General features: G+C 41.7%; 1 long non-coding RNA gene across 2 annotated transcripts in view; it reads left to right on the top strand.

Moving 5' to 3' along the window:
* The window catches only part of LOC137525608 (uncharacterized), a 239,727-nt gene that overhangs the window by 219,150 nt on the left and 1,112 nt on the right, over positions 1-19,465 (top strand). The gene's annotated exons all lie outside the window — the stretch shown is intronic.

A 19,465-nucleotide genomic window follows, 5' to 3' on the forward strand; every position in this document is an offset into this window, starting at 1 on the left:
AACATTTCCGAGGCTATTTCGAGGGATCATTTATTTAAAGGGACAGGTAAGTATTTAATGGTTAATTAAGAATATTAAAGGACTTTTTTCGTGGTTATGTTTTTTGTTCAATTAAAATACTTTTTCTAAGTGTTTGTGTGTTTATTTACTTTTAACTCTTAAAGGAAATGGGTAAGGGGTACAAGTACCTCTATACTCATTTCTCCTGGGAGGGGGGGGTGGGCATCTGGGGGACCCCTTTTTAAAGGGGACTCCCAGATTCCACCATGAACCCCCCCCCCCAGGAAATCGCGGCCTCCACCTCCACCGCCCATCGGAGGTGGAGAAGAGCCCCTTGTCCTTGGATTGGACAAGGGCTCGGAGGGGGAGGGAAAAGCTTGGCTGCCCCTCCCCTTCCGAGACCCCCCAATCCATGGACCATGCGGGCTGGTATAGTCAGGGTGCAGAGCCCCACGCGGCCGGTGCTCCGCATTCTGGCTATCCCAGCCTGCATGGGGGACAAGGGGTTAAAGAGGTCTGGGAAGGGGGACCCCACGTCGTTTTTTTTTTTATATTTCCCACACTCAGAACGAAGTAAGTAAAACTCTTCCCACTTGAGGGAATCTATGAAAATAATACACTATTGTTACCTGTGCAAAAAAAACTGACATTTTCCGCATTTAAAAGACATTTTTGCCCTTGAAACTTAAAAATCGATTTTCTCAAAAACTATAAGGTCTTTTTGAATAAAAAATGTTTCCTCTTATTCCCACTGATCCCCTTAATATACCCTGGGAATTTGGTGTTCCTAAACTTTAAGCAGGCTTTGCTATTAACCGTTAAAGTCGGCGGGTTTTTAAATGTTTACATTTTTACTTTGAAACTTTAACATCGATTTTCTCAAAAACTATAAGGTCTTTTTGAAAAACAAAATGTTTCCTTTTATTCCTCCTGATCTCCTTAATATATTCTCCAAATTTGAGGCTCTTAGCATTTAAGGGGGCTTTGCTATTAACCCTTAAAGTCGGCGGCTTTTTTATATTATACGGAGCGTTACGGTTTAACGTGAAATTACGGTAGCGTTTAATGCGAAATTACGGCATGAACGAAACGTGAAATTACGCGTTGAAAATTACGCTTACGGTATTTTCAATTACGATTTTAATGGCAATTACGCTACTGTAATTTTGCATCGTAATCGCAAATTTCGCATGCGTAATTTTAGTAATGCGAAATTACGAAAATTTTAGCTCAACTCTACTGAGAATCCCCTATGGAGAGATGGACTAGTCCAAAATCTGTCGGTAATTTCTACTACTTACTGTGAATGCCAGCAACATAGGAGAGAAGTAATTTATGGCTCATTTTACTCAGGAAGAAACATACTTCTTATTTGTATGTGTTTTAAATTTTAAGATTTTCTCAAAAGTTCCTCTTTAAGGCCCCATTTACACTTAGGCAGGGAACACACTTGGCTGTTTTCGTGCGCGTTTTCTGCACAGAAAAACTGAGAACTCATGATAATCAATGTGCTAGTTCACACTTACTGAGTTGTTCGCGCGCAGAAAAAAAAAACTGACATTCTGCACATTTTGGCAGTTTTCTCTATCAGTTACATCAGCTGCTGTGAAAAAACGCATTCGTTTTCCTGCATGGAAACACACTTGGTGTGCAGTAAAAGTATGCAGAAAAACGCGTGCGGAAAACTGAAAGTCAAGTGTGTTCCCTGCCTCAATCAGTTGGTACGCGTGTTTTTTTCTTCTTCTCTATAGCAGTGCATTATGAAAAAGATTTCTGGTAAAACGGGTTAAGGGCCTGTTTCCACTACACACAGATTTGATGCAGATTGGATGCAGAATGGATGCAGAAAAACTGACTCCAATGAATGCCTATGGGAAAATCTGCATCAGAATAATCGCGTTTAGTGGAAACAGGCCCATAGGAATTCATTGGAGTCAGTTTTTCTGCATCCATTCTGCATCCATTCTGCATCCAATCTGCATCAAATCTGCATGTAGTGGAAACAGGCAGTGTGAAAGGTGCCATAGGAAAACATGGGACTTACTTTGGAAATCAGTTGACCTTTTAGTTATAACTGAGAGCAACTGATTAAGTGTAAACAGGGCCTTAGGGTTGCATTAAAGTGAACCTGTACTGAGTAAAATTATTTAAAATAAACACATGAGGTAACTTCAAATGAACATTACATAGTTACATTGCCATCAGTTCCTCTCAGAAGCTCATCATCTTACAGTGATCCCTTCCAGTTCTGACAACATTTTGTCAGAACTGAAATATATCAGTTGCTGTCAGTTATAGCTGAGAGGAGAACTGATGTGTCCATGTTTCCATATGGCTCAAGTGGCGATGTTACAGTTTAACAGTGTGCTGACCAGGAAGCTGTTATGGAGTAATGGCCATTTTCAAAATGGAGGACAGAGAATTTAATTGATCAAAGTGGACGAACAGGACGCAGGAGAGGAGAAAGAGATTGAGCAGTAGACTACACAGGAGGTAAGTATGACTTGTGCATGTTTATTTTGACTTTTAATTTTCAGTTCAGGTTTTCTTTAAGGTAAAGCTTTAATGTAGGTGACAATTGCATGTTTTGCCTATAGGGGATGGAGTAATAGTTAGAAAGGTTTTGGTATTCACTACATTCACCAGCCAGTAATATACTTTGGGAACATTTAATGTGTTGGACACAGCTTCCTCTTAAATAGAAGATTGCTGGCTTTTTAATAATAGTACAGTAGTAGGCTGTAAAGTGAGTGAAAGATTTATGTTAGGAAAAGGTGAGGGCCTAAGGTTAGTACTAGGATTTGTTATGTAGTTGATCAAGTTCCATCAGGCAAGATGGACAAGTTTTCAGTTATTGGGGTTAAATCATGTGGTAAAAAGATCCTTGCTAGAGTGCTAACATCTGCAACTAGGGACAGTCAGAAAACTTCTGAGGAATACCGATTTCAGAGTTTCAGATCGGAAATCATCTTTCCACAGCGTTAATTGGACATCAGTATTCTGTGCAAATGCCGCATTACCACAGCTGGGAAATTTTAGCCCAATCACAGTGCTCGGAAGTATTAGACCAATCACAGGAGCCAGAATTTTTCATCGGAAGTTGGAATGCCACGGAAATTTTAGACCAATCACAAGATACTATCAAGTTTAACAGAGCCTTGTGATTGGCCTAAAATCTGAAATTTTAGGCCATTCAAAAGACTCCGAAATACTTGGTATTATTCGACCAATCAGAGAATGCAGAGTTTTACAGCAGAAATTGAAAAATAATGCAGACATTTTGGGCCAATAACAAAGCTCAGTAAAACACGGTAGTATCCGAGTCTTGTCGTTGATCTAAAATGTTTGTGGTATTCCTGTTTTCATGAAAAAATCCTGTATCCTGTGATTGGTCCGATTCAGTAGTATTTGGCCAATCAGAGAATTTGGTACTGTATCAAGGCTATCCGCATAATAGTGGACATCTGCAAAAATATAACGGATTCCGCAAATACAACTTTTTTTTTAAATGATATACAGTAACTTTACTAACAAAAATGGCAAAAAAAAACCTAAAAATTGTAAAAACTAAAACTTTCTGTGGAAGACGCTAGTCCCAATTTCCCCAGAAATCCATGGAATCGGTAATCGGCATTTGTAATTGGAATCGCAATTTGGCATTTCTGACCATCCCTACCTGCAACCATATGGCAAACTAAATTCCACCAGAGACGCCAATAATCTATGCGTAGTTTATATACTGTCACCTAACATTGCATACTTTAAAGAGAACCTGAACTGAAAACAAAAAGTCAGAATAACTATATACACAGGTCATACTTACCTCCCGTGTAGTCAACTCCTCAATCCCGTTCTCCTCTCCTGCGTCCTATTTGTCCACTGTGATCAAGGGAATTCTCCGTCCTCCATTTTGAAAATGGCCATTACCCCATAACAGCTTCCTGGTCAGCACACTGGTAAACTGTAATATCACCCACTTGAGCCATAGGGAAACATGGACATTACCTTGCATATTCAGTTGTAACTGACAGCTGCTGATATATAACTGACAGCAACTGGTATATTTCAGTTCTGACAAAATATTGTCAGAACTGGAAGGGATCACTGTAAGAACTAAGAAGAAAATGGTGACCTTCTAAGAGGAACCGACGGTGAGGTGAGTATGTAATATTCATTTGCAGCTACGTCATGTGTTTATTTTAAATAATTTTACTCACTTCAAGTTCCCCTTAATACTAATTTTGTTTTGTTCCAGCTTCGTACAATATTGCTACAAGGTCACTTATAAAATGTAAACCAATGATACAGCCATTAGTACTGGCTGTATTGAACATGCAGAATAATTCCCAAAGGAAGTGTGCTCTCGTTGTCCTCCTCCTCGTTAATTATTTACGTAATTCCTTTGACATGTCTATGATGCAAGATATTTACTTTGTTTCAATTTATCTCTTCTGTGCAGTAACAGCATAACAAACCTGATTTGGCTTTAGAAAGCTGGAACATTTTAACCGGATTTTTCAAAAGATAAAGAATGAGGGAAACACAAAGAAATAATGTTATGCCGTCTCACTGGCACTAATGGGCCTGAATGCCAATCCCTCATGTTTGTCAGGGTTTAACAAAGTACTTTTAATAAGAGGTAGAGGACGTCATTGCTGTACTTACAGAAATCTTCTTAGAAGCAAAGCCCAGTTCCCTGCATGTTTTGTCCCTTTTATTGTTATCTAAAGTCTATTATTTTCAACTGGATTTTCAACTAGGTTCTAATTCTAAGGCTCATGGACTTCTCTAAAAGTATGGTATGCAGGGCATCCTCTAGTATGAGAAGATTGAAAAGAACGGCAGGCTGGCACAGGCACTTAAAGTATACCTGAAGTGACTTGTGACAGGAGGAGATACAGGGGCAGACCCAGAATTTTCAAGGGGTGGATTACTGAAAGGTCTTCCTCAGCTACGCACAATACAGTATAATAATATAGTAGGACATCATGCTGGGTACACACAGGGCTGGATTTCTGGCAAGGCCACATAGGCCATGGCCTAGGGCACCAGAAATTTAGGGGCGACTCAGTGAGGGACAGTAAAGCTGTTCCATGCAGCCATCCCTATCTACAAGGACAGCTTTAACCTTTGAACTCTCTGTCCTGTGTACTTGTGTCGTTCCTACAAGACCTGTAAGCTCTATCCTACAGGTACACTTCAGCCTAACTCACATGGTGGCATAATGAGTCCATCATTAATGAGATGGCAGCAAACATAACATAAAAAGTTCTTAAGGAAAATATAACTTATAATTTATATGCGTATTACTGAAATAGTTATTGTCTGTGACATCCAATGATGTAAGTAGAATTCTCATTGCGGAACACAGAGATAACCATACAGACGGTATAATTGGCCTTGGGCGGTAAAAAGTACAAATCCGGCCCTGGGTACACATAATGCAATTTCCCTTCCAGCTGACCGACCGACAACGGGATTGATCAGGAGCAGTTTGGATACAGATAATAATGAGGACAGCTGACACTGTTAATGAAGGGGAAAGTGAAGCATTCACACAGCAGGGCACAGGGCTGTGCTCATGCCTGGCTCTGTTAAGTTTCCCAGAGCTGCTCTATGCTCTGTACATGCTCCGTGCTCTGCTACGTCCAAAGTCATCTGCAGCAGCGAAAGAAAGGGGGTGGGGCTGTGAGCTGCAGGATGCCTGCAGATATTCTGGTGTCTCAACTTGTGTCTGTCCCCAAACACTGCACTGGCCCTGGTCTGAGGGGGGATTCTGGGCAGCTGTAATCCCCCCTGCGTTTGCCTATGAGATAAACATGTACACATATGGGACTACTAAGACATTTCTGAAGTCCCTTTCTGTTTTCTGGTACAGCGCGTAAAAAAACAAAACAAAAAAAAAACAAACCTTGATCTGTTTACTATGTTCAGCCTCTTTCAGATGGGAGGATGAACTGTGCGTTTGCCAAGCAGTTCAATCTCTCGCCTGCTGCCCGCCAGTGCAATTTGAGTGAAATTTAAATGCAGCCAAACGTCAGTGGTAATAACACACGTGTGTGAAGCACTAACACACGGTAGTGTTACATGATGGCAGAGGACCAGCCGCACTCAGATCTGACTCTATGGGTGGTTGCCTGTCTAGTGCTGATACTGAGCACTAACCAGCGCCTGGCCGGTGCAGGAGAGCAGCTGACACACTGTGAATTCACAATTCACAGTAAGACCTCTTGCCTTGTGCAGATGTTTAACTATGCGAGAGAGGAAATACCCTGATTATCTGTATTGAAACACAGAGCACCAATTACAAGTGGAAAAATCAGCGCAGCTTGTGCTTGCAGTCAGTTTGTCAGTTTTGGAATTTGATTGCTGGCTGAACCTTGAAATTGAATGGTAGCCTGTAATAACATCAAATAGCAAAAACATGTGTGCATTACATCCTCCAGCCCCTCTAGGCAGATCGGTCGCTCACCGTCCTTCTGCGCTGCCTAGATAGCCTGCAATCAGCCCCAGAATGTCATCAGGGGGCGTACAGTGCATGCGCGGCCTAGCCGTGCGTGCCCCTGTCGCTCTCCCATGGCCTGTAGCATTCTGTGACAGAACACTCCTGGCTATGGGAGGACGATGGGGGAGCGCGCCCAGCCGGACTGCGCCCGGGTCGACTGGCTCCGACTGGAGGATTTTTCGGGGGCCGATTGTAGACAGCGCAGAACGATGGCCAGGGAAAAATCGGCCTGGAGGTGGCTGGAGGAAGCCCCAGGTATGTATATTTCCTCCCCCCCCCCCCCCCATCTCATGTACCCTTTAACCGGCTAACATTTCTGGACGTCCATCTAAGTAATTGTAATTGCAGCTGCATCTATTGCAGCTGTTTTAACACTCTAATTCATCTACCTGTATGGGATATGGAGTAGCTTTGGAACGCCAGTTGATCTGCTACCAACCAGTGGGAACCAGTAAAAATAACTGGCAAATAATCTGTGTAAAATAGACCTAAAGGGGGGAGGAAGAGAAACCAGTAACTTGAATCTGTTTCTATGCTTTTATACTTCATCTAGAGCTTTCTTTATGTGATTGGCAGGTCCATTGCCACCCAGAAACGAAGCCTTTTAAGAAAGCACCAAACTAAGTGCTCTGCCCAAGTTACTGTTAATTGCCAGTAATGCTTATTTAGAAGCTTCCTCTGTGTTCCCGCTCCCAGCAGGGAACGCACAAATTACCTGCGCTAAATATGACTCTGAAGAATTGAATTAATCACAGATTACATGCTAATAATCTCGAAAATATTTCTTCCTTGGTAAATAATGGGGGAGGCCCGCTGAGCTGATATAGAGTGGCGACGGCTTCTGTTCTTATATAATTTGCTTCCAATTAAGCGTTCATAGAATCGGGCTCCGCTAAAAAGCCGACGCTGGTGTGTGTACATCAAGAAATGTGACATTAAAATAAATAAAATATTACTTTCAGCCTGTAAATGAACTGATGAGTAATTAGTGCTCTTACAAGTCTCCAGGCAGCCAAACTTGCCTCTATGGCAGTGATGGGGGGGGGGGGGGGGGGGTAGGCGGAGGAGAACTGCATAAATTGTACTTTATTTTGTATAATAATCACTTTGCATTCATCGAGAACGTTGCTTTATATACGGTACAATGAGGATTTTTTTTATCCTTTTATATAATTTTTCATTAGATAAGAATGTCATAAGTGTTTTATTAAATACAAATTGCTGCTCAGCTGGTATTATGGAACAGAGTGGCACTGAACGACTGATGCCAAGTACCAGTGTACTGCTCTCCTTGCTGCTGCTACTGGTACTTCATAGGCATATTTATAGATAGAAGAGCTCCAAGCACTTTAGCTAAAGGGCACATTGACATGCTGCAGACCAGCAGACCACAGGTTTCCATCTAGTATAATGAATAAAGGAATCCTGAAAGAAGAATGATGGAGGTCACTTAAAATATTCTTCTTGTCTGGATGATGTTTTTTTCCCTCAATCGTGGACCCAGGTGTGTGTGACTCAAACACTGCCGAGCCAGCCCAGCAACAAATCAGTAGTCAGCCAGCCTCTTGCAGCTGAGTTGTACTGTAAGTAACATAAGGAATAAAAGATGCTTATTTTTTACAGTATAATCTTGTTATAATAAACTCCAAGGGACCAGGAAAAGTGGTTTACTAAATCAGAAGTTTACTACAACAGAAATTGTCCTAGAAATGGCCCAGCATGCCCTGGTACATTCTCTGCTGCAGAAGGAGGTACAGTACAAGTACTTGCGCATTTGGTGAACTACATGGTCAAAGGACACCTAAATCAATGGAGGAACTGCCCTGTGCCCGCGCCATCACTCACCGATCCACCGGTCCCCTGCCGTCGCTAAGTTTTGTTTTGCCCTGACTGGCCAGTGGATGGCCACTGTGCCTGCATGTGCCTGGTTGTTCACGCTCCCATCACCTAAAATCTCCTACTGGACCTGCACAGGATGCTCCTGGTTGCGGAGGCATGAACAAGTACGTGCGCAGCCATGGCCACACAGGCGCAGTAGCCAGTCATGGCAAAATGAAACTTAGCTGTGGTAGGGGACCAGAGGATCATTGACTGACTTTTCAGGCACAGGATGGCTGCAGGGGGCTGGTAGAAGCCCCAGGTAAGTGAAACTCTTTGTTTCTGCTCTGGTTTAGGTGCATTGTCTATATGCAACTGAAGCCCTCTCCAACGACTGGCTGAATTGCTCAGCCTCTGCTTAATTGATTACTGCAGACTAGGTGTAACGTGTGTGTGCACTTCTTATTGGCTTACAAGCAGCCTGCAGGCTTTATATAAGCAGCAGAGAACTGTTTGGGAGGTGAGTATTTCCATTTGTGTGTTTGGTAGGTAGTATATTATATCACATAGAAGTGGTAGGATTGTACAGTAAAGATTGTATCTTTAGTGGGCACCTTTAGAGGTAGATATGTGGCATTCTTTAGCATTTTAACATCCTATATATTTCTCTCTTTGCTGAGTTTTCTGTAACTTGCAAGAATCTTTATTACACTTGTGCGAAGACTTGGGCAGATACTGTACTTTTGTCTGTTGCCTTATATCAAATTTCATGAAAAGTTTATACAACCCCTGTAAGTCTGCAGGGAGCTCACATCGATCCCAGTAAGCAGATATGTGAGAACTCGTTCTGTGTTGGATTCGTCTATAAACTTGTAAGCGCTTGTAGCATTGATTGGAGTTTTCCATCTCTCTACCACCTACTGGTGTTTTCTCTATCAAAACAAACAGAGCTTACAAGACAAAGGTTCTTAAATCTTTAGCAGTCTTTAGAAGAGCACATACTGTAAATGCCACTACGGGTTTAGGATTCTTCCTCTGAAAACCATACTGCTTGCGGTTTGATTGATTTTATGCCACAGTGAAATCTGAGTTTGAGCAAAAAATATTATTTTGCCTTATAATAGTGGCTGTCATCTCCATTGTGAAAAAAACAATCTTACCACCAAACCAAGATTGCTTTCGTTTGACACAGACAACCCCAGAGTGTAATGGTAGTAATATTCACTGGCACTTGGATGAACTCCAATTGGCATAGAGATTGCTCCTTCTTCAAGAATGTTAAAGGGTGTTGCAACATCCAAAAATAAAAAATAGCCAAGAAATAGTTAGTGCCCCAAAAATATATGTAAAGCCATTTTTTTAATAGACCCCTATATGATCCCTTATTTTATTTTAAACCAGGTCTGAGTGCCTTTGCTTTACTTTCAGGAAGGCAAAGTGCCAGCAGGATTGTGGGAACTTTTTGTTTTTCTTACCTACAGTATCAAGCTTCTCTAAAAAGGAATGCAAATAATAGAAATCTTCGTACAGATAAGATAAGGACAATATGATCAGAATAAAGTAATTGAACCCATACCTCCCTTTGAAGAGTTTACACAGAGATGTAAGCGTCTTATTTTGGTAATGTTTGCTTTGGGAGGGACAGTAAGCTGTGCCAGTAGGGAAAGAGGATTAACACTGAGCTGGGATGAAAAAAAAAAAAGAAAGGGCAGAAGTGATGTCACTTTTGGCATGACAGAAAAACAGCAAAGATGGAAACCAGCAGAAATATTTTTTTCTTCTTTTTATATCACATTTCTCTTAAATATGACAGTTAACACTACAAACAACAGGATAGGTAGGCTAAAGAAAGTCATTGCTAATTGGATACTTTTATTTTATTTTTTTCAGGTATTATATAGTTTTATCACACCAAAAGAGACACTGAAGCGAAAAAAATTATGATATAATGATTTGTATGTGTAGTACAGCTAAGAAATAAAACATTAGGAGCAGAGACATAAGTATAATATTGTTTCCAGTACAGGAAGAGTTAAGAAACTCCAGTTGTTATCTATGTGTGAGAAAACGCAGAAAAGCCGCCACGTGTACTGACAGCAAGGCAGCTGGCTCCGCGTCCAGCGCGGCGGTCTGTACGCAGCAGCATGCGTCTGATACTATGATAGATCGCGGAAATACCGCCGCATGTACTTGCAGCAAGGAGGCTGTTTCCGCGTCCAACGCGGCGGTTTGCACGCAGCAGCGTGCGTCTGGTGTGGCTGGGTCTGTTAGTGCACCTGGATGGAGAACTACGCGCGCGAGCCAGAAGTCAGGACCTTTATGCCAGCAGGAGATGGATCAGCTGATCAGGATGATCAGCTGATAACTGCTGGACTCCTGATTGGCTGAGTGGCTCGGGCGGGGCGGCAGAGTCCTGCAACTATATATATAGCTTGCTTGCCAGTTGCTGGTGGTCTGCCGTTGCGAACACTTACGTGGAAGCATTCAGACCATAGTCAGATCCTACAGTGTGTTTGAACCAGGAGGACCTGGGAATTCACACTGAGCCAGATTACTTTTGTTTATCATTGTATTATTATTCAGACTAGTTCCGGGGTGTAGAGACCAAGGACCTCACACCCAAGACTAGGGAATTGTATATCTTTGTGTTATACTCCAGACTAGTTCCAGGGTGCTGAGACCACGGACCTCGCACCCAAGACTAGGGAACTGTATTATCATTTGTGTTATATACCAGACTAGTTCCAGGGTGCTGAGACTACGGACCTCGCACCCAAGACTAGGGAACTGTATTATCATTTGTGTTATACTCCAGACTAGTTCCAGGGTGCTGAGACCACGGACCTCGCACCCAAGACTAGGGAACTGTATTATCATTTGTGTTATTCTCCAGACCTGCTTGTGACGCCCATCTTCCAGGGGTCACTAGCCACCGGGTCTTCTTGCTATTAAGCCTGTAAAAAGACAAACCGAGAGCCCAATATAGTGTAGTAGGTATTAGCCCAAATGAATGGAGATGAAAGGTAAGTATTATACTTACAAACACGGGTTACCGCTAAGGCAACCACTGTATAGGCAGGTGGGGAGTAAAAACCTGTCCCCACTCAGGAATAAAATGTCGCTCTCCGTGATAGAGGAAAAGAGGGTATATCACCCATCCACCAAGGGTGGTTCACTGGATCAATCGATGTACAGAGGCGCCAGTAGGATAAAAGATACTAAAAAGTTTAAAATAACTAGGTGGTGGCGGTGGACCGACCAACCCAATATAGACACGATGCTGTCAATTAAAGTCAACGAAAATTTATTCACATACTCCAAAACATACACTGCAGTGTATGTTTTGGAGTATGTGAATAAATTTTTGTTGACTTTAATTGACAGCATCGTGTCTATATTGGGTTGGTCGGTCCACCGCCACCACCTAGTTATTTTAAACTTTTTAGTATCTTTTATCCTACTGGCGCCTCTGTACATCGATTGATCTATTAAGCCTGGGACTCCGCCCCTTGGAGAGTCTCAGGCTGCTGGAAGGTTCCTGTGCTCTCAAGAGCAGTATTCCCTTACTGTTTATGATCACCTGCTCAGCAGGTGCCTTACTCAAAGTACTACTGTTACACCAAACACTCACATACCTATAGGTGTCCAGAGGTTAGCAATATATCTGTATTATCGGTGATTCTGCAGATCATCAATAATCAGGTATGTATCTGCATTCTTGGTGATACTGCAGATCACCAGTAATCAGATTCTCTCTGCGTGCTGACACCGATCGTTACACTATGCAAAAAAGCCAATGAGCTCCACGATTTTCAAAGTCACACAGAGCTCTGTCTTCTGAAGCTTATTTTGTCAAGTGTCTGGCACTGTATTGTTTTTTTTCCTGCAGAGAACAGTTCAAAAGTTGACTAGCCTGCTCTGTAAAATCATTTAGATTGCTGAGAAGTGTTTAAAACTGTAAATATTAGAGAATAATGCAATGATATAAAAAAAAACTAAACTATAAAAACTATAAAACTATATAAAATTATAAGAACTATTAAAAAAAATAAAAATATGAGAATATTTTCTTTGCTACAAATGTTCTAGTAATTATCCGTACTAAGCAACCAATTCATTATATCATAATTTTTTATTTTTTTGTGGGTTCAGTGTCTCTTTGGGCACCCTATGAGCCTGATCAACAAATGTGAGTACATCATAACCCTGACTTGCACACGCCAATTTAATGCTTGTGATTGTAATGCCTATGCAAATTCTAATTCTCCTGGTGTAATAAACAACATATTGGCTTGACCATTACGATGCAATTTTTTTGTGCTGTATTGGTGTGTGATTTATACTGCCTTTGTTGTGCTTTCTTCAGCACCATAAATCACTTCTCACCTACTGCTTCAGTAACCCTTAAATTCTTTTTTATTTATATTTAATTTATTAAATTTTGAAAAAACTTCCCCTATCCCCCTTTTCCCTGTTTCTTGCTTTTTAAAGCTAAGTCCTCTAAACCTAGATGTGTCTTAAATCTGACCATTTTTGGAAAGCTGAAAGTCCCGTCTTTCTGTTGCACCGGGTCCCGAGTCGGTATGATGCTCAGTTCCCAAGTTATGGGTGGTTGAAGGAGGGATGTCGCCTGAATTTGGCTGCAGAAAGTGCAATTACAGAAGTAGGTCTTCTTCTTTCGCAGCATAAATCTGTCTTCAAAACTTATGTCAAGTGCCCTGGGTCTCTCATTACAGATGAAGACGCAGTGCAGCTATGCACCCTCCCCTCATCCCCTCTCTGTCTAACTGGCATGGGCAGGAGACTCTCTTCCACTGTGCTCTCTGCAGCAAAGTGCAGGGGACCCCCCCCCCAACCTGGAAATGGGGCAACGCGTTGACTCGGGACCCAGTGCAAACCTAAAATGGTTAGATCTGGCCAGGGGATCAAACAGAACTTTAACAAAAAGCTGCCAAACTTTCCAGACAGGATAATACATAAGTACCTCATTTAAAAAAAATAAAATAAAAGGATCACTAATGTAAAAACGTGTAAAATTTCAGATTCATATGTATGAAATGCATTATAAATGTATTTTCTCAAAGATTGCTGTCACAGTAGGTAGATTAAAATCTGACAGATCTGTCAGGTTTTGGACTAGTCCATCTCCTCATAGGAGACTCTGAAGGTTTGCTTCATTTTCCAAAGCGCTTACTGAATGGCAGTTGCCAAAAAAGCGTTCAAATGAGTAGGGAGGCTGGCTTGTATCTTTGTATTGATTCTTTGCAGGATGTAGTAAAAAAATAAGAGAAACCCTGAGAATCCCCCATGAGGAGACGGACTAGTCCAAAACCTGTCAGATCCGTCAGATTTTTACTGCTTACTGTAAGCAACAGCAATATAGAAAAAAAGTAATTTATAGTGAGTTTTACTCCGGGAGAAAGTACATTGTACATGTATGAGTTTTAAATCCTATTTTTTTTTTATTTTTTTACAATATTGGTCCTTTTACATTTACAAAACGTCTTGTGTAGCTATAAACTATGACATCTTATTTTAATTCAACAAAGGTGGAATTTCATGTTAAACATTGACACCTGGAAAATAATGTGCTTAAGAAAATTACATTCTGAAAAGGACCATTAACCTCTTCCTTTTTAAAAAAAATAAATGCTGGCTTTAAATATGTCGGGCCTTGTGTGCCAGGGTACCGCGCTACTAAAGGCATTGAATACATTAACTTCTGACATGGTATTTACACTATCTCAAACTTCAGTCTATTAACTTTTATTTTTGTATCAAAGTTGTTCTTTTTTCCCATCTCCCCCCTCGCTATTTTATAGAGCATTGCACTTTATGCCACGCATTTACTTTTCTCCGAGGAATTTTAGCACGGTACATTAAAAATGTCACAAGAATTCTCAGAGGGCTTTTATACATTTAAGTGGAAGTTAGCTGGTAGAACGTAGTGTGATTAAAGTTAATATAACTCAGATTTCATGCCGCTAACACGACGGTTACATCTACGCTGTAAATTTCCAGCTTTAACAGCCGCAATTATCTTTTTTATTTATTATGATTATGGGAACTTATCTATAGCGTGCAGCTATTTCACAGGCACGCTGCTCAGGATGTGGTTTATTGGATGTGAAACTCTAGTTTTGATAAAGTGTTCTGATCAATAACGTAAATATATTTCATTATCTAGTGGATAATGAAGGTATAGCAGTGAAATCCAATTAGAATCCCAACTTTATTAGAACTTTTTTGTACACGGAGGCCCCTTTCAGACTGGGGCATTTTTATTGCGTTGTGTTACCCTGCGATAACGCTAAGACAATGAAAGTCTATGGGGCCTTTCACACTCGTACTGTGCGACGTGATGCGCCGGAGGTGATGTTTTTTCGCCGCACTGCCAACGTGAGGGAAACAGCGCGTGGGGGCCGGCTTGCATGGTGATGTGCAGCGGACCGGAAGTCATGTAGGTCTATTGCGACACAGACTTTTTAAAAAGATTTTGTGTTCACTTTTTTTAAGTGCACTTCCGCCAATGCATATTTCCGCCACAGGAAGTGAGCGCTAGAAAGCCCCACCTTCTGCTTTGGCTTATGGCCAGAAAGGGGATTACTATCTATTAACGGGGTAATCCCTAAAGAACTTTTTTAGCATTGCGGCGGGATGCAATCATCTAAGTGACAGACATATTGTTAACATCCTATGCTTTCAAATGAGCTTATCTACTGTGACACTCAGGTGACACAGGGGAATGATCAAATTACAACTTGTGATTAGACACAAATGAGGGGGAATTAGACGGGCTAAACTCTCTAAATACACACAGGGTGCATTTCTCTATGTTTTCCTTCTGTCCTGTGCAAGAGTTCAAGTCCACTTTAAAAGGAAATAAATATGGCAGCATCCATATCACTCTCACCACCCGGGGACAAAGACAGTTTTCGCACCCCCTAGGGACTCTTGCAGTGTGTGCAGTGCCAGAAAATGGGCATGAACATGCAACAGAATGTGGGGGTGGTCTGGGGTGGAGTGTCTCCCTCCTGAATGTGACTAAAGCCTCATATGCACGTATGCGACATGTGGCCCGGACTGTATGCTGCATTTTTGTGCAGCACACACCCAAGTCCCTATAGCCGTGAAGATGAGGAGAGGAGGGCTGGAAGGAGGTGGGGAGTGCATGGAAAGTAGAAAGGAGTAGGGGAGAAGATCTGCCCCTTCCCTTCCTGTTTCTTTCATAGGCACTGCAGGGATCATGAGGCATTAGGGGACAGTGTGTTGCGGGGAAACAGGTATATGGTCTGCAAGGCACATACCTAAGCTGCAGCGCCCCCCATATGCTGTGCCTGGGGACAGATGTCCCCCCTTGCCAACCTGTAGCTATGCCTTTGCTTTAAAGTATACCTGAGACTAAAACTGTCTCAGATTTTAAACTTAGGCCACGTTCACATCATGAAACGTGGATGGCCATGCGTTCGGAACGCAACGCGTACAAATGCACGCCATCTGCGTTTGTATGTGTTGCGTGGCAGATCCCATTAACTTTCAATGAACGGGTCAGCCATGCGTTTTCTTAAAAAATGCGTGCAGCATGTGTTTGCGAACTGCACTGGTCCGGAACGCATGCAGTGTGAACATCAGACAGTGCAGTCTAAGCAGCACTTTCTGATGTTGGGCGTGTCGCCCTCCTGCACGCGTTGCCGAAATCCGGATGACAACGTGTGCAGTGTGAGCGGGGCCTTAACTGGGGCTTTGGAAACAGTCAGCATGTGCAGTACAGATCCACCTGTCTTTAGGAGCACTCTGAACCATGAAGATTTTTGAAGCCTTCTGAGGACCCCTGAAGGTATGGACAGCGGTGGACCAAGTGTATGGAGAGAGGACCAGGATGGCTCTATGACAGTGTTTCTCAACATTATTACAGCATGTACTCCATTATGAAAGCTGGTGTTTGCCCGATACCCCCTATTGTGAATAACATCATATCAGACACCCCTTGACGTATATGTATAAATGGTATATAAAAGTGTTTCCAACATTTCTTAATTGTTTTAATTGACTAAAAATACCTATTTTTGTTTATTTATACTTGATTTATCTTAATCTCCAAACTCATTGTAATAGACTATAACAAGTTCAAGTACCCTCTGAATCTAACCCAAGTACCTCTTGGGGTACACATGCTATGTGTTGAGAACCTAGGCCCTATGAGATCCATAGCCTTTCCTCTCCATAGCTGAGTATGTAACTTTTTTCCAGGTCTCTTTATGTTTACTTTTTTATTTTATAGCTTTATTCAAGAGAAAAGTATTCATATTAGTATTGTTGCTAAGAGTTTTAAGAGGAGATTCATCCTGTTTGGCTATGCAGGCATCTGGGGGAGGGGGGGAGGTTCTTCCATGAAACAACATGAATCACATGCTTTAGGGTAGCAAGAGGCAGCTCCCCTTCCCAGATGCTCCCCCTCCTTGCACTCCCCAAATCCCCCTCCCTAGATGTGCAGTGCCACTTCACTCACCTTCTCTCAACGTTTCAACTATGGGATCTCCATCCGGGGGTCCAGCATCCTGTATCCATGACTACTGCAGAGCCTCAAGTGACCTGTTATGGCTGGGTCACATTAGGTGCTGCTCTAGTCAGAGAGGAAGCAGGACTTTACGTGTGGTTGGTGATCTCATCGTTAATCTGCTAAGATCGGTTGGTGCGGCGCCTGTACAGCACATACCCAGCATCCTGGGGATTAGGGCCGGGATGCTATGGGCCAGCAGGGAAAAGATGCTGTCTTGGAGGATGCAGAGGGTGGTAAGCTTGGTGCCAGTGCCTGCAATGCACAGCCCCATGTTTCTCTCCTCTCTGGTTCAGCTTTGCACACACACATCGTGGGAATGGGGGGGAGATCTGTGTTACTTGCAATGTATTGGTTCAAAAACATCCCTGTTGGTCCTTCAACATGATGATGGATAGTATTCCTCATCTTACCTACAGAAGTGTAGCTGTTACCAGCGCTTTCTAACCAAAATGCTGATGGGGGTGGCAACTATCTGCAATCGCTTGATAAGTCACACTGTGCAAAAAGATTAAACTTGCAAACTCAATAGAAAGGGGCCATGTTCGGTATAGCTAATAGCTCACAAAAGAGAGTCTCAATTTGGGGCAAATTAGTTACATTAAATTACAAAATAATTTTTACAGCACTTACACATATTGACAGCATTTTAACAGGAAATGGCATTACATTGTAAAAGCTTTTCCTATGCTGTCCTCATCTGACATACAGCAGAATTTATGTGTCTCCGTATTACAGAACAAGGATGCTGATAAATCACTCTTTCATAGACGTAATAGAGAAATGTTTACAAATACTCAGGAGGCCTGCAGGTAGAACAGTGTTATTGTGTAACAGGAAACAAGCGGGCCGGCTGGGTACAGAGGATGCTGGGAGGTGTCCTTATTGAGCTCAGGATACAGAGAGGAGCCACAAGAACACACCAAGAGAAGTTTATTAAATTCTGCGAAGTGCTAACGTATCACTTTAATAGAGATAAAGGGAAAGGATTCATCTTTCCTTTATCTTTCCTTTATCTAGGTAGAGATAAAGGAAAGAAATAAACCTCCTTTCACTTATTTTATCATGAAAATGGGGCAACCGTCACAAAAAAATTATGAAATGGTGAATGTCTACAGAGGTCCTTTAAGACAATCTGTAATAAAAAGTTCCCCTTGGGCACACTTACTTTGGGAGGGGAAAGCCTCTGGATCCTAAAGAAGACTTGTTGGAGGCGCCCAGAATATAATTATCTTAAATCATTAAGTATAGGAGTAATTTGGACTTACCTCCATAAACGGACAAACCATATACTGTAAGTAAAAGTTTTTAATGATGCACAAAAAAAACCATCGCATTTCACAGGTACTGGCCCGCTTCCTCAGGTCAATAACAAAGTGTCTACAACAGAACCATATAAAAAAATTATGTCCTAAGAGCCCACTAACATATGACTTAGGCAACACTGTGCTAATGCGGTTCATACCATAACATATAAAATACTGGTAATAAGACATACTGGTAATATATATTATATCATGTGTAATATGTATGTCATCTGCTGATGAAAGTGGATGTTGCAAAAAAATGTATCCACACCCGTGACACTCACTTCTTTCATGCTTCATCCAATGTAATGTAAATGCAATATGGTAAACCCCACTGCACATTGCAATGAATTATGACACAGCTATACACTACTCATCCCTGTCTGACAGACCCCAGTTGTTATATCCTCCAAATGCTATAAATATCAACCATATGGCAGTACAAATAATGAGCCAGAGACCCCAACCCTGGCTTTAAGGACCATAAACAGTACAGGTTTTACAGGAAACCACAGACGTTCACAGGTGAGGTAATTGGTGTCTCAGCACAGCTAATGAAGTACCTCTGTGGATTTTCACAAAACCTGCACTGTTGGTCAGCCTTGATGATTAAAGAGGAACTGTCGCGAAAATCTTAAAATTTAAAACACATACAAATAAGAAGTACATTTCTCCCAGAGTAAAATGAGCCATAAATTACTCTTCTCCTATGTTGCTTTCACTTACAGTATGTAGTAGAAATCTGACCTTACCTACAGATTTTGGAATAGCCCATAATCTCATAGGGGGGTTCTCAGGGTTTTCTTTATTTTTAAAAGCACTTGGTGAATGGCAGTTGCTCCATCCAACTCCAAAATAGTGTGCGGCGAGCAGGGAGTCTGGTCAGCATCTGTGTATTAATCATTTTCAGGGAATGTCTTTATAAAGAATAAAGGTCTTGCTGAGAATCCCCCATGAAGAGATGGACTAGCCCAAAACCTGTCAGTATTGTCAGATTTCTACTACCTACTGTAAGTGACAGCAACATAGGAGAAAAGTGATTCATGACCCATTTTACTCTGGGAGAAATGGAAGAAATGTACTTCTAATTTGTATGTGTTTTAAATTTTAAAATTTTCGCAACAGTTCCTCTTTGAGTAGGGAAAAACTGAAATAAGTTACTATTTTTTTTGTTTGTTTAGTTTAAGCACCAGCATTGTACAGAGCCAAAGTAATGCAACATGCTTACAGACTGTTTAAGACTGGTTGGCCCTTATCAGTTCAGGACATGCAATTATT

Source organism: Hyperolius riggenbachi, chromosome 7 (assembly GCF_040937935.1).
Source record: "Hyperolius riggenbachi isolate aHypRig1 chromosome 7, aHypRig1.pri, whole genome shotgun sequence".
Classification (NCBI taxonomy): domain Eukaryota; kingdom Metazoa; phylum Chordata; class Amphibia; order Anura; family Hyperoliidae; genus Hyperolius; species Hyperolius riggenbachi.